Raw genomic sequence first — 16,323 nt, 5'->3', positions numbered from 1 at the left:
AAATATTTGACGGTTAACCGGATACCGCAAAAAGAATTTCAGTTTTTTCCCCGGCGCGTTATTTTTTAGATTAGCTACATTTTTATTTAGTCCAAAAAAAAAAATGAAATGAAACATTTTTTCAGCTGTGGCCGCTAGGAGATTGAGAATCGAAAGATTTTATCAAAACTCTCGAGGCATGTTAAATATGTATATTGAATTTTTTCCACCATTCGTACGAAGTCGCATTTTTAATCAATCACTTCAACATAGGAGTGAACAAAACCAGCATTAGAATAATCAATTTTATTGTTAACTCCAACTGGAAACCCAAAAAAATAATATTTGGTATACCCATTCAAATTTTGAACTCGCTTCATTTTCACAGTGAACGTAAAGTAGAAAAAATATAAATTTTACACACGGCTTTCATTAAAAAAAAATAAATCATCGTTTAAAAAAGCTTTTTGGACAAAAAAATAAGGAAAATTTTACTGGTACTAAGAACATGTATTATACTAGAAAGATTAAAATCGTCGAGTGTTTCTATTATATAATAATTTTCCATTGAGGTATGACATATATGTAGATTTCCAACATTTGGTCAGAAAAAATGCATAAGATTTACTCCTTTTACTCTTCTTCGAGTGAAATTAGTTTTACTTACAAAAAAAGAATAAAATAACGCCTCAGAAACGACCCTTTTTGAACAATACATTTCGAGACAAAGAACGTAGCCCGCAAAAACATAATATACAGAGCTATGTAATTTGGAAAATATCAGCAATGAAAAATGAGAATTGAAACATTTCAAAAGTGTGAGAGAATTTTGTTTTTACATTAATAATTATTATATCTCAATAATTGCAAAAGCGAACAAGAGATGAAAATTCAAATATAACGCAGCATAATACTGCTAGGTAGTACAATGTTAAATAATGAAATAACTTTGATGATTAATGTGCAGAACAGTACAGAATTAAGGAATTCCAAAGAAAAAGTAGCCAGGAAGATCGATGGCAAAGTTACAACAACAAAAAAAAGTTAATACCATAAGGTGAGACTGGTGAAAATTTTCCTCGCGTTTAAGCCTTTTATGCTTTCAGACATTTATAAATTATTTTCGATATTGCCCCTTGTACGTGTGTTTATTGTAGAAAGTATTCTTTATTTGAAATGCTATTTTTGAGAACACCGCGAAAATAATAAAACCAAGAAAATGTTAGAATTTCAAAATTATTCGATAATTTTAAATATTTCCTATAAAATGTTATATATATGTAATTATAAAATATAATTCTGTATGAAAATTAAAAAAAAAACACAAAGAGGAAAAAATAGAAAGATACATTATTAAATTTTCAACATTATACAAAAATTCCTATTTTGCAGGTTTCCCGAAGGCGGAATTACATTAATATTATCTCAAATATAATAAAAATTCGTAATTGGGTTTGCTTTAAAAAACTTGTAAATCACATAAATTTGAAAAACAAAATAAAATCGATTTCCATCCTTTCACAAAAGGCTATCGCTTCTTTTTTTTTCAACTACGGACCTGTAGGCGTTACATAAGAAATTTTCCTTCATAATATAAATGTAATTAGTAGATCAGTGATTTACTTATCATAGTTAATGGATAGAAAACGGATTAATTAAATCTTCAAATGTAATATTCATGAATGTATGTGATCATTTGTTAAAATTTATTTTGTGTAAATTATATTTAACTAAATTAAAGATTGAATTTAGTTCAATTTGGTTTATTGAGATTAATTTACAATAATCAAAATAAATTGTATATACGTATATAAATATATATATATATATATATATATATATATATATATATATATATATATATATATATATATATATATATACGTAGGTACATACATAATATCTACTTTTGACTGTCTGTGACTTTTTCTTAATTTAAATCCATTCTACAATGAAGAAGATGTAAATTAATTTGCAAAGCGTTAAATTTGATTAAAAATGAGATTTAAAAGCACATTCGGAATGAATAAAATTTACATAAAGCAGATTTGCATTCGGTGAACGTCAAAGATTGAATAAATCAAATTATAATCGTCAACCATTTACATGCGATATATAAATAAACCTATCCGCAGATAAATAATCGTTAATTGCATCAACCAACCAGTCTAAGTATGAGAAATCATTCCGAAAAAAATTATAATCATTTATTTGTTTTAATCTGATTTCACTCGAGATATGTATGTAGCATTTTTTATTTCATACTTTATTCAACCGTAGCGAAGAGGTTTAATTGGACTGAAAAAAGACGCACCCTAAAACCTGAAAAACAAAAAGTGAAATTTCGTTTTGAGTTTTCGTACGATGATTAAAAAAGTTTTCCGCGTGTATATATATACACATATACATACATACATACATAGAAAAGAAAACCAGAAAATCTCACCTTTAGTCGAAGGATCTGCAAATGCGAGAGCGCGCGCTCTGGGAAAATTCACACGAACTTTTGAAGTACGCGGAGACGAACCGGAAGTTGGGGAGGTAGGTCGGATATGTGTCGACCGGATATGTGATGATATGAGAGGTTGTGCGATCGTGAGCAGACCGAAGGCGAATGGGTGAACCGCGCCGCCATCGCCTCCTTATATATCGAGAAGCGCCATCCCATTAGGGTTGTACTCGGACCATTTTCAAATTTAGCTGAAACACCATAGAGACATATGCTGCTTTCAATTAATTGTAATTTTAAGTCATCGTTAAAACAATTAAAACAAATACATCGAAATTTATACTATGGAATATATGCCTTGACATGTAAATATGTATTATATCTATATGTACATACATATGTAATGCGAGATTTAAATATTGGACGGGAGCGAATAATGTATTAAAATAAACACGTTTTGTCACCGGATGTAAAAATATTACTTTGTGAAATAAATACTTAAATAAAATAAATTTTACCATGATACCATTACGGGTTTTTCCTCTGAGCAACACTATGTTATTAAACTTGTGCATATATAAATTTATAAATTATAAATTTGAAATCACATTCAAATATTAGGTAGAATGTTTTTGCCAATTTGACGAGCGACCGTTTCAACAACGAAATCAGATAAATTGGCAAACTCTGATAGGAAATGATCGATTTGGAGCTACAAAAATATCCAAGCCTTATCAATAACACTGCAGAAATACTCCAAATAAATTCTCCTCGATTGAGGTCAGCGCATTGCTTGAACCCGGGAACCTCTCGATGGTTAGCATTAACGAGTTATACTATTGGATCATTATTCATTACATTAATTTGAATGTAAAAAAATAGAGGTAAAATTAGTACAGTAACAGTCGAATAAAATAATTCAATCAAATTCTGAAGAATAGATACAAGATATATGTATGTATGTAGTACGTACGATCATAGTGGAGATTTTTTTATAAAACAATTTTTGTATGAAACTGTCACCAAATCTATACCATATTAGTCATAATTGGACTGGTCAGAATTTGGTTGGAATATAAGGTCAATTCGTCACGCAGCGTTTTTGAACCCATTTTGAGCGTTTACACAAAAAAATACAAGAATCTAATGGGATAACACCTCATTTTTTTTATCAAAAATATATTTAAGCATGTTTGCAACAAATTCACATCCATTTTGTCAAATTATTTCACGCTAGTTAAGTTTTACGAAGCTTTGAAAATTAACTATCTCTCTGGTCTAAAATTTTTGAGCGGTAGTGTACATCGAATCTTTTTACAGTTTTATAACAATAGGAAATAGCACGACATTCGTTCAGGATTCTTTAAGAAAATTTCAAATAATTTATACGCAATATCGAATATTAAATTTTTGATAATTTGAATGTGATGAAAAGGTGATGAGGTGTTTTTTGTACTCGTAACAGGGGTTCGAAAATGTTGGAAATGAAGCGGCAGCCCTGCGAACACTGACCAATGTGAATTTGTTCACCATTGCTGCTGATCTACAAACGACATGCATTTTACCTCAAAAAACCGACATTTAAAACTTATTGATTTGTCGGACATTACACTCGGCTAGTAACACAATGTGAAGAAAACCGAATACCTACATATTGAACATAATAATTAACTGCGAACAGAATCAAGTCATTACTTACATATATTATCAAAGGTAAATATTGCAAAAGATTTTTAACATTTTTCCTACTGCTATTTTAATATGTATGAGAATTGATAACGAAAATAAACGATTCTCGGGCAAATTGTATTTTATTGGCCGAATGGTGTCATAACGATTCCGTACATCTTTTTTGCTTTTAACCTCTCATATTATTTATTCACATATGTATGTACATAAGTACATACATATGCATTCGTATCATTAGTAGAATACACTATGTCGTTAGATTACTACAACGTATATATACATTATATCATTAAATTGCACGATTATATCGGTACATGTATGTAATATATTCGAATGTAGATTTTTTTGTATTATTTGAAGTGACGCGGTCTCTTCTTCTCTTTTAAATATTTTCTTAATTAAAGACAAATCCTCTAGCATCTCTGATTTCTCCGCCAATCTGATGTTTTCTTTATTTTTCATAAAAAATTTTCCAAACCATTGCGCCTTTTCTTTTTTGAAGTGTCAGATGTTCAAACGCCAGCTTTTATACATACGTACATATATGTATGTATATACGTACATCCGGGAATAATGTCTTCCATTTGAACTGGCCTGAATTAAACCTTTATTCCATTTTCTAAAGACTTTATCAGTCTAAATTTATAATTATGCATCGTTCACGTGCATAGCAAAAATACAGCATATCGATTTAGGACAATAAAAATAGACGGATATCGCTTCGAAACGTTATAACAATAACAATATCGAATCAAATATACAATAAAAAACGAACCAAAATAATTAAATCATCAATTAAACATCGTATTAACTACGTACTTGATATTTATTAGCATCGTACATACATACATATGTACATACATATATAAATACATAGATACATACATACATACATAAAATCTTGATTGCGATTTGTAAATTGCTTCTGAAATATCGAACGGCTCACATTGTACACGTTCGCCAATCGTTAACTGTATTCGTGCGACATAGTTCTTACAGTTTTCTATATACGATATATGGATTGTAACTACGTACATACATATGTATCTACATTTATATGTTTGTTGAAAACGAACGAGTAAAACCCAATGCAAAATGTGAATAGAGTTTATCCCGAGGGAGAGGTCTTGTGTGTATTACCACTTACACATCGGGCGACAATTGAAATCGGTACGAACTATTCTTATAGAATACATATTCATAGATATAAATAAAATTGATAGCAAGTACGAATCGCAGTAACGCCATTTATTCCATAATCGTTCGTGTCGAGTAATGAGAATACGTATGTATGAATGTATAATATATAAATATAGGTACATAGTTTTGTAAGTATTCAAGGAGACAGGCTCGTAGCAAAGTTGTCGTAATTCAGTTAGATACTCTGCAAAACAATCTAGTTTGCTGGCGCAGGGGATGCGATTAGAGACTAGTGGAGGCTGTCGACTTTGGCGTTGGAACTTTGCCACGGATGCGTTCGTTTTCTCTTACCGATGTGCATTTCCACTATCAGAAGTTGAGTAACAAATATCAAATTTATACCGACGGGAGAATAGTGCCAGATGGGCCCGTTTGCGATCTCACGAAACAATCAGGATTAGCTGCGATAAGCAGACGAAAGAGCGAACAAAATACGTGACACGATTCGACAACATCTTTAAATCGTCACAGACAGACCTATAGCAGACTTACATAAGTTAGGAAAAAGAATGTGGCCTGCGGCAGTTAAGACTTCATTGACAAACCTTAATCAAACTGACGTAACCAGAATATAAAATAGATTTATTAGTCCGAATAAATCGAAAATCTGAAAAAATTTCAATTTATAGCTGACTAGTTGTTTTACCCAGCTTCGCTCAGTATTTGTTATATAAACAGCTTAAACATGGCGAATCTAATAGTAAATATTCATTTATTTTTTTATTAAAATTATTTGAATCGAAAAAACAAATCGAATCATCGCGTCGTCATAGAAACATTCCCAACGGTTCCCAACCAAAAATACTTACATACATACATACAAAGTCTTTTTCGAAATTATATATTAGATTATAAATCTACTAAAAATCGTATAAAAACTACAAATATCTTTCAAATATTTTTCCTACTTACTAAATCAAAATATTTCGATTTTTTTCTCTCTGTCCCATTCAAACACTTATCAATACCACTTTAAATATTCGTAATTAGTGTTGTGCCCGTTGATTTCAACGGGTGGCTTCAGAAAGAAATTGATACACGAATTAAAATAAAGTTATATGTTATATATAAATATAGTGTAAATTAATTATATGTTATATATAATGCACCGTTATCCCACGTCAAAATGATGAATGAATGTGCGTGTGTATGTGTGTGTGTGTGTCGTTCCAACGCTCGCTCGGCGCTCAATATCAGGAGCACATGTCAGACACTCAGGTCCCTACTTCCCCGCTTCCCCGCATCTCCTCGACACGGTCGGTCATCACACCACATCCCTATGCATAGCTCCTGGTATTATAAAATGAGTTTTTTTTTTAAATCTCCATACTTCTCCACGCACGCGTACATACAATCATATGAACATACATACATCCCGTCCGTTTTTTATATATATTATGATTATTCACCACACTCTGAGAGATTCAAATGTTAAGCAATTAATGAAATTTGGAATATATATTTTTTTAATTATTATTTTTCCACCAGGATCATATCACGCAAAAATTTTTTTATTCATCGCAGCAAAAATCTATTAAAATTTAGTAATAATAGGCCACAGTAACAAAAATACTATCATATGTATGTAAATATACATAATGTGTAATATATACATATTGTACGCACATATTATTGAACTTTATGGGTTTATTTTATATAATAAATATTAAGAAAAGGTTTCTCAAGTTGAGGTTGTAAATATATTTATACTGTGGATAGGATTATTTGAGTAGAAATATATCTAAATGAAACATTTTCATATGTTAAGGTCTATTTATGCTATCCAGCAGCGCACGTCAACACTGTGGGACAGCACTGCACGGAAAAGACTACTTCTATTCTTACTGTATAGCATCGCCCGTTTTCAGCACGTTCATACTTGTTTTGGACGAGCGTAAGGCAAAATCGGCTTACGTATACATTACCGAGCATTATAACATTATAATATTATTTGCATCGTATCTTCGAGTCAATATTGTCACAAAATGACGATTCCGAAAATATTATTATGCGCATTTCAGTACTTATGTGAGTTAATACGGGTGTATTCACCACTATGACGTCACGTCGGGCGTGGACATTTCCACAGTGGCAAAAAAAAAAAACAGTTTCTGCTTGATACGTTTCGGTGACACGTACTACTGTATAATATGAATATATCATGTCGGTTATTGCTGTTACGGATATAGCACATAACCATTACGGAACACGTGTCCATATAAAATGTACTAAATGTATTTGTGTCCAAATAAAATGCACTAAAGAATATTTTTTGTACTACTTTTTACGTGCACTTGCCGGTCTGTGCTGTGCTAGTATAAATGAATCTACATATATAAATATCAAAATAAAATCATTATTCAAATGAAAATTGACGCTAGCTTTCATAATAATTCCCAAAACAGTGTATATAGGTATATTATAGTAGTTCTGAAACGATAAGTAACAGACATGCAATATGTACAATTATCGATATTGAAATACAGTAACTATTATTATAGACATGTTGTCTTTATGCTCGAATCATCTTAAATTAATACACACAATACATACGATCCAGCCCAACATCATTTCAATTTAATCCGCTGATTAATTACAGACGGGAGCGAGAAGTAACGATTAGATAACGCGTATTAATTACGACCTGGTCGCACCACACACTCCGTCACCCCAAACATAACGATAAACACACATATATGTATGTATACGGGAAAATTCCTACTCCCGAGAGAAACGGCAGGTCGGAAATTTCCACGGGAAAACGACGTGGAACCAGCGAACACGCGCTTCGATCCGCTAATCCTTTTCAATTTGCCCGCAAGTTTGTATTCGAACAGCGTACGCACATTTTCATCGGCGAAAAAAGAAAAAAAAAAGAGAAAATAAACAGGAAAACAGCGAAAATACTTTCCCGGCCCGTTTGCGAAACAAACGTGTCGAAACGAAGAACCTTACATAAATTAGCGTTGTTTTATCCGAACCGTTTCAACTCCCCAAAGGCGATTAGCGATAACGGCTCGAGTTAATAAGACGCTCCAGAGGATCGTATAGGCGCGGTCAGGGGTTTGTAGGTTCGGGCCGCGAGCCAAAGTGGGAACATCTAGGGGCTTGCAGGACGTCTGTAGCAGATGTGCACTTTATGTCCCCCTGCAAGGCCCAATAAGGCCTGCGGGAGACCGCCTACTGCAGCAGTTTGGGTCTCGGGGAAGGGTGAGTGTTGTGTTCGCAATAAGACCGATTTATTCCCGGCCATTTTTTATACGGCATGAAAAAGTTTTATTATGTAGGTACGGTAAAGGAACGGTGGCGGATAGTTAATTACTAACTCGGAAAGCTCATAAGCATTGTGGGAACTTTACTTTTTTGCAGCGTCTCTATGGCTCGTTAGCGAAACCCTGAAAATTTGCCCCCAGCACGGTTGTTAATAACGCCCTTTTTTACTTTATCTAAGCTCGAAGTATCAATAGATGAAGTCTAGTTAGTGGTCGAAAGAAAATTAGACCTCGAGATATTGACTGATTTGAACTCGGAATAGATCACTGATTCGTTAAACACATCAAACTGAAACTTATTTATCAGTTATTGAAATGTTTACCTTTATTTTTTTTTTCAAATTTTTAGTCAACCGGAAGTGAAACCCCTTATACGTCTCCTCTTCTTTATACATATTTTTTTGGATTTAATTATCTTTCAAATCGATAATATAAAAATAAATATATAAAATCGTATCTCGACCGGAACTATGTATTTTCAAGGTTTTTCATGTTTTCCTTCGAAACCAGTCGATGTATTGAACCAAAATGTAATATCTATGTATGTATATATAACCAGAAACATAGCTCAGTGGTTAGCGTATAATGTTTACAACTGAGTCGTCATGGGCTGGGCCCTGATCCAGTGTTGCTGGCCAGACCTTGGGTATATGTTAATCTTTTTCTACTAGAGTTAGCCAATTTATTTTATTTCAATGTTGAAACGGTTCCTTCTAAATTTGTCACTATTATTTTAATTTGATTTCATATTTATAATAATATTATAAATTTATATATACAAAATTGGTCATAGTTGTCGCCTTGGGATTGCACCAAGGCGACAACAATGATACCGTAATGAGACCATGGTAAAAAAAAAAAAATTTTTTTAGCTTAATATCAAGTTGAGATCCGTCAAAATACTGCATTGCAGTTTGACTGAATACGTAAAAGGTAGATAACAATAAGCCTCAAAAGATTACTTGGTGACGTTTTATTTGAAGTATGAAATTGTGCCAAAAAAAAAAAATTGTCCGTGTTAAATTCTTAATTTACCTGCACACATAGTTAAAAATGCTCATGTTTATTATTAATTTATGTTATTATGTTGAAAAATGCTCATATTAATTCCTCATGTTATATAATCAACATAATTAAAATAAAAAAAACATGCATCTACCTATATTTACTACACCAATATGTACATAGATACAATTTTTCAAAAATAATCCAACCGACATGAATATTATTTTAATAATTGAAAAATTATAAATCCTTTTATACATACATATTATATAAAAAAACGATTTAAAATTCGAAAATAATATACATCATGTAGTTTGCAACCGCAGTAGAAATACACTTACATTATTAACACATTTTATCATTCAAGTTTGGGTTTACATTATGAAAAAAGATAAAGTTACATAAAGTTACAAAGCTCAAAACATTACTCATGTGGATTGAGCTATGTATATGCATATTCATATGTAAATATGTATATAATATAAATAACAATTTTATATTTTCATACATATTGTACATACATAAGTTACGAGTTGCATACCTACATATGTACGTATGTACATATGTATGTACATACATGCAATGTGATAATAATTATCTATGTACATTACATTATCGTATCACACTGTATGCGCTACATTTCCTTAAAGAAGATTAAGCATATTAATTCGCTTATCTTATCAAGTGAAATGGCTTTTATATAACCTTCTCGTACAGATATCTAGACATTTTATTTAAAATTCTCATACATTCATACACTCACACAAACACAAAATAACCTATGTATCTAACTTAAATTCAGAATAAAAGCGTAATACTAAAATAAAACCATATTATGGATCCTGTTTATACTTCATATATGTATATTATATATACAGTACGCCACTTTCGGACTGGTGTATAGCATATCGTGTACATGACGAATCGCTTGGCTTAATAGTGTATTATGAAATTCGCATAATAACGCTCTCTCGGTGTAATTTCCGTCGCCATATTTGCTGAATTTATTTTGGCGTTAAGTGGAAGACGTTAGCGAAGATTACGGTTGTCCCGCAATGCGGTAACCGAAGTGTGGTTTTAACCTGAAATCTCAAAGAAAACACTAACCCATCAGAGAGCATGTATGTAAACACATTGCAAGAGATAGCGAGAGCTCATGCACACTCGAAATAGACAGACGGCTGAAAAAACGAACGCGAAGGTCGAATTTCATCGTGCAAAATGACGAATTAATCAGCGAGAGCCTCTCGTTATGAAGTCGAGGCTCGGCGGGGAGGGAATTAGGAGGAGGGGGATGAAAATAAATAGAAAGAAGTCGGGAGGACGACGTAAAACGAAACAGAAGTTAGTTAAATGAGAATACTTTCTAAACTTAAATCGTTTATCAAAGTTTGTGTACCTTCCGGGGAAAGTTATGGGCTTTTTTTGAGTCCAGAGATTAAGGTGTTATTCTCAGAGTGCAGAATGACTGGAATAATTTACAGTATTTTTTGAAATATCAATTTATTCATTGATCTTTAATTAATTTGTCGCGTTGAATATGCATGCGCTTGTTAGCAAAAATGAATCCCATTTAAGTCTGTTTAACAGATTCATACAACAATAAGTACATAATGTCAAAAAATAAAAATCAACTCGTGTGGTGATGTTAAAAATATTTTCATCGGATTTTGAATACACTACAAAAAAGTGATAAAAATGGAAAATTTTGGTCGTACATATGTACATATACAATGTATATTGTGCTTTAAAAAAATTAAAATGACACTAATATATTCTTTAAATTCTCACTCTAATAATTTCTTATATCCCCGGAGAAATGACAAAAAAATACCGTTGGATTATTTTGTAGATAGCATAATAGATTTCAATTTACATATGTTAATATGTATATGTACATATGTATGTACATACATATGTAGTATAACGTAAGGCAACACGGAAGAAAAAGTTTAATAGTTTTCTTGGGATTTCGCAATAGTTAGTTCACAAGTTTAAGTGGTTTTATAGCAAACTCTTATTTGCATTTATATTTAACTTTTATGCCTCAAAATTTATTCACATACTATTTTATAAAATAGTTTGGTTTCATTAATTTACCTTTCAGACGGTAAATATCTGAATCCTTCAACATACACACATAAAATCGTAAATTATTTTTACTTAGCAAGCTTTTAAATATTAATTTACCATAAGTATTTTAAAAAAAGTCAAATTACCGTGGTTAAAAACCGATAGTAACACGATACATTTTTCTCTATGATGGAAATATGTATTTAGATTTTTCTACTATTTATTTTATTTATAAAATATTTTAGTGATAAATATCATCTAAATATTATCAAAATAAATATTTCAGAAAAGCAGTAGGAAATGAGCACTTTTAGCAAATAACAAGTTTCCACTTGTAGGGGCTGTAGCTAAAATTACTTTAAATTTTCTTTCATAGATGTCACTAGTAAAATATATTTTTCATACAAATAAATTTGTTTCTTGAATATTAGATGCTGTTTAATATTTACATTCAACAATAAATCGAAAAATTATTTTAAATTGAAACTGTTTCCAAAATTCAAAAAGAAAATTGAAAATGTTAAATTAAATTATGACATCTGCGGAAATATTTTCCAACTAATTTGAAAATTTTCTGGACATATTTAAAATGTACAGATATATGTATATGCATCATCGTACACTTTCTATGACTTTTCCGAAAACAAAATAAATTCAAACATAACGTTTTTCGATAGAAAAATATGCATATTAATCTATAGGTAATATTTATTTATTTATTTATTTATTCTAAACAGACCATTGTGGCATAGCAGGAATTCCTAAAGCGCCACAATGGTCAAAAAATATAACACAAAAAAAAAAACAAAATAACAATTAAACATAAATTAATACATAACGAAAATAATATACTCATCAATTATACAAAAAATACATTTGAACATAAACATAAATACATCCATACATAAACATAAAAAATAGCATTTAATAATAACAGATAAAGTAAAAATATCAAATAAAATATAGCATAAGGAATGCCTTGCACCTACAGCCAGTTTCAATAAATATGTAATATATAATTTCGTAAGAGACTTTGTAAGTATGTATGTATGTAATGTTGGTTGGTATCATCGAAAACAAATCAAAGTTTCTATGACGACGATTCGATATATTTTATTTTGATTCAAATAAATTTAGTAAAAAAAACAAAATTAGATTCGCCATGTTTAACCTGTTTATATTACAAGCACTGGGCGAAGCCGGGTAAAACAACTAGTATTATATGAAATATAGATACATCAACGTGGAAACTTTTCAACATTATTCAACGCGTGTGGTCGTATGATAAATAGCATAAGCCATTTGATTTGTTATTTTTTCATACATAAATGAACAGTTCATAACACGCCTCGATGACTAATGTGCCGACGTGTGAAATATTCGCAAATAATGCGACGTGCGTTGAAAAATCGCACAAGAAAAGGGCAACTGCGTACACACGTCACAACTCTAATTATACAATATTTAGATTTGCATACAGTGTATACATATTATACAAAAGCACATATAAATATATTTACTAGACAAATTCACTCGTTTTATTGTAGGGACGATCTGATTCGGAACGCGATTGCAATGGGAATGCACTCATCCTTGTAGGTGGCGTGTTTTTTTGACATCTATTGTCGTGTGGCCATCTGCAGTCAGGGAATAAGTCTGAGTGCATCCCATGCACCTTTGTGATGCGTTGGTTGGTGATACAACTTGGTTGCTCTTTTTTTATTCTCGTAGGAGTTGAAACCGCATGGAATGCAATATTGCAGCATTAAGCCTGGAGCAGATATGTATGTCAGAATATAATTTTCACCCACATTTCTATTTTATATATGTATGCACATATATGTAGGTAAAAATTATTTATATGAAACAGATCAATGATATTTCTGAAATGTACATACATACATAATAATATAATATATGGATAGTGATTATTTTGAACATAAATAATAGATGTTTTTGCTAAAAAAAAACGTTTCTATTTACATAAATATATGAACATATCAACAAGTGAAAGGGATATAATTAGAAATATATTTTTAAATCGTATTTTATTACTTTAGTTTTTTATCTGCAAAATCAGTAAAACGACAACGAAGAAAACGTACTCAATTTTAATTGGAAGTGCATATGGCAGTCTACATATGTTTGAAAGTAGGATTTTCCAATGAATGCATTGCTGTGAATGGCAAAAACGTTCAATTTTCCATTTCCTATTCCGTATATTGCGGTTTTAGCCGATACAAATCACTGTGAAAATAGTATTAAGCTGATGAAAATGCCTATCGGGACAATTCGGTATGCGGATTTCATCAAAATCTTTAAGAAATATTTAATACTAGTGGCCTGTGTAATAATTGTGTATTTCAATGGAATTAATAATTTAAAATTTAATTAATATTATTGAATAAAAAATTTGTATTTTAAATTTATTATTTTGTTTTTGTCAGCCGATTGTGTGAACGAAGTGATATGCCGAGTATATATATATATATATATATATATATATATATATATATATATATATTTATTGAAAAATTAACAAACAAGAGATGTAGAAATGCATAATAATGAAGAATGTAACAAAATTAAATAATATCTGAGCCCAATAATAGATTTTTACAAATGAAATAAAATGGTACATCTCAGAGACAAACAAATGAAAAATAAAACAATAAAAAGTAAAACATGACTAAATGATGCCTAAATAGAATAGTACATAACTAAACATAAGGTGATATTGAATAAAGATTATATAATAGAAATAGAAAATGGATCAATCAATTAAGACTCTCCCGATGGCAGTCCTGAATTGATGCAAGGAAATACCGATTAGATAAACGTTATTCAGCTCCCCGTTAAAAATACGATAAACACGCTGTAGATAGCCATATTTTAGGGAATTGGTTTTGAAAGGATTAAGTGAAAAGAGTGCAACGTGTCTAGAATATCTAACTGGGATTCTGAAACCAACCTTACTCAGTAAATCGGGACAATCAAGGAAACCGTCTAGGAGCTTAAAATGGAATGTAGCATCAGTGAGTCGTCGCCTGACAGAAAGATTGTTAAAGGATAGGAGTAGATAGGAAAACGGTAGCGTAAGGATTTCATAAATTTTAGTTGGACTTTTTCAATACAATTAATATGGGATATATAAAAAGGTGCCCATATAATTGAGGCAAATTCAAGGTGAGACCTTATAAGGGAAAAATAAAGTAATTTAAGTACATGAGGACCATTAAAGGGTTTAGTTGAGCAGAGTAGGAATCCAAGATATTTTTATGCATTATTAGTAATGAAGGAAATATGTTCAAAGTAATCGAGTTTGTTATTAAGAATTACACCAAGATCGTGAATATAAGAGGATGTATTAATAATTGATGATTTAATAATTGTAATGATAAGTGATAATACATTTATTTTTGGTTAAATTTAAGATACAACATTTTCTTTTTCCACGATATACGACTCCAAGGGGAGAAATAGAGACGGAGCTTGTTAGCGAATATTCACACGCACTTTACACGCACGCATGCACGCAATAGACAATTATTATATACGATATTTGGAATTCAATGCACATACATATATATAATCAATACTTAAATAAAGTCAACAAAATTCAACTGATATTCAATACAGGTGTGGAAATTTTGATTCAACCCTTAACGACTGGTGGCACAAAAGGTTGTCATAACCGCGTTCTAGGACCATCTGCTCGCTTCAATAACGTATTGTTTTCCCCAGGTGAGCTTTGGCGTAACGAGCTTACGCTGCAAAATCTCCGGCTTTGTGCGTTGCTCAAATGAAATCTTCCGACATTGAATTGGACCACCATGATTAGTCCGGTTATGTGTCGTTCGACCGTGTAGTCCTCAGGCACAACTTGCAAAACACTATTAATAGGACGAGATAGTGTGTGTAGATAGCAATATCCATAATTTTACAGTAGAAAGCATTTCGTCTACTGTTAGTACATATGTATATGTATACGTATTTATGTGTCGAGATATTCAGTCGGAAAATAAAATACATGCATAAGGATAGTTTGGAAAGGAGAGTGTCATAAATGCCGTATTAGGATGCCAAAATCATTAAACTGTTTGTATAGCTACAAACTGTGAGGTATTGGATCACTTTATTGTAAAAATGGAATGAAATTGTTAACGACATGTTTGCATCGAATCTTGTAAGGCTTTAATGCGCTTTATCGAAAGCAAGTGTTTGCAAAAGATTTAATGTCGGTCGTTAAATTGCGCTTTCATAAATACTTTATACAGGGATTCTGAACTCTCAGTTTGTGCCAGTTTCTAGGACTCAGGCAACAAAATTTAAAAAGTGTCGGCTTTTGGCAGTTGTATTTATGTTTATTTTATGAAGGTAAAAAATTATTGAAATCTAATATTTTAATAAATTTTCATTCCGTTATCTACCACAATTGTAATAATAATGTAATGGGTTCGTTACAATATATTTTATACAATATAAAACATCAGTTCCGTCGTTCAGTTCAAATTAATACCTAATAATAGATACGTCTCTAATAACCCACTCACGATCCTGTAAGTATCATCAATGTAATGCAAGGAATAATGTAAACAAGTATAAAACTAGATACACAATAGTAATACATAAATATGATAGCTCTAAAAATTCCCA

General features: G+C 31.2%; 1 protein-coding gene across 1 annotated transcript in view; it reads right to left on the bottom strand.

Moving 5' to 3' along the window:
- Scp2 (Sarcoplasmic calcium-binding protein 2) overlaps positions 1 to 2,679 on the bottom strand; it is a 76,069-nt gene extending 73,390 nt beyond the window's left edge. The window contains exon 1 of the mRNA XM_077432765.1: positions 2,426 to 2,679. The gene's annotated coding sequence lies outside the window, so the exon portion shown is untranslated. The remainder of the gene's footprint in view (positions 1 to 2,425) is intronic.
- Positions 2,680 to 16,323: the final 13,644 nt, after the last annotated feature.

This window comes from Arctopsyche grandis, chromosome 6 (genome assembly GCF_051622035.1).
Source record: "Arctopsyche grandis isolate Sample6627 chromosome 6, ASM5162203v2, whole genome shotgun sequence".
In the NCBI taxonomy this organism is placed as follows: Eukaryota; Metazoa; Arthropoda; class Insecta; order Trichoptera; family Hydropsychidae; genus Arctopsyche; species Arctopsyche grandis.
This window is presented reverse-complemented; position numbering and strand designations above follow the sequence as displayed.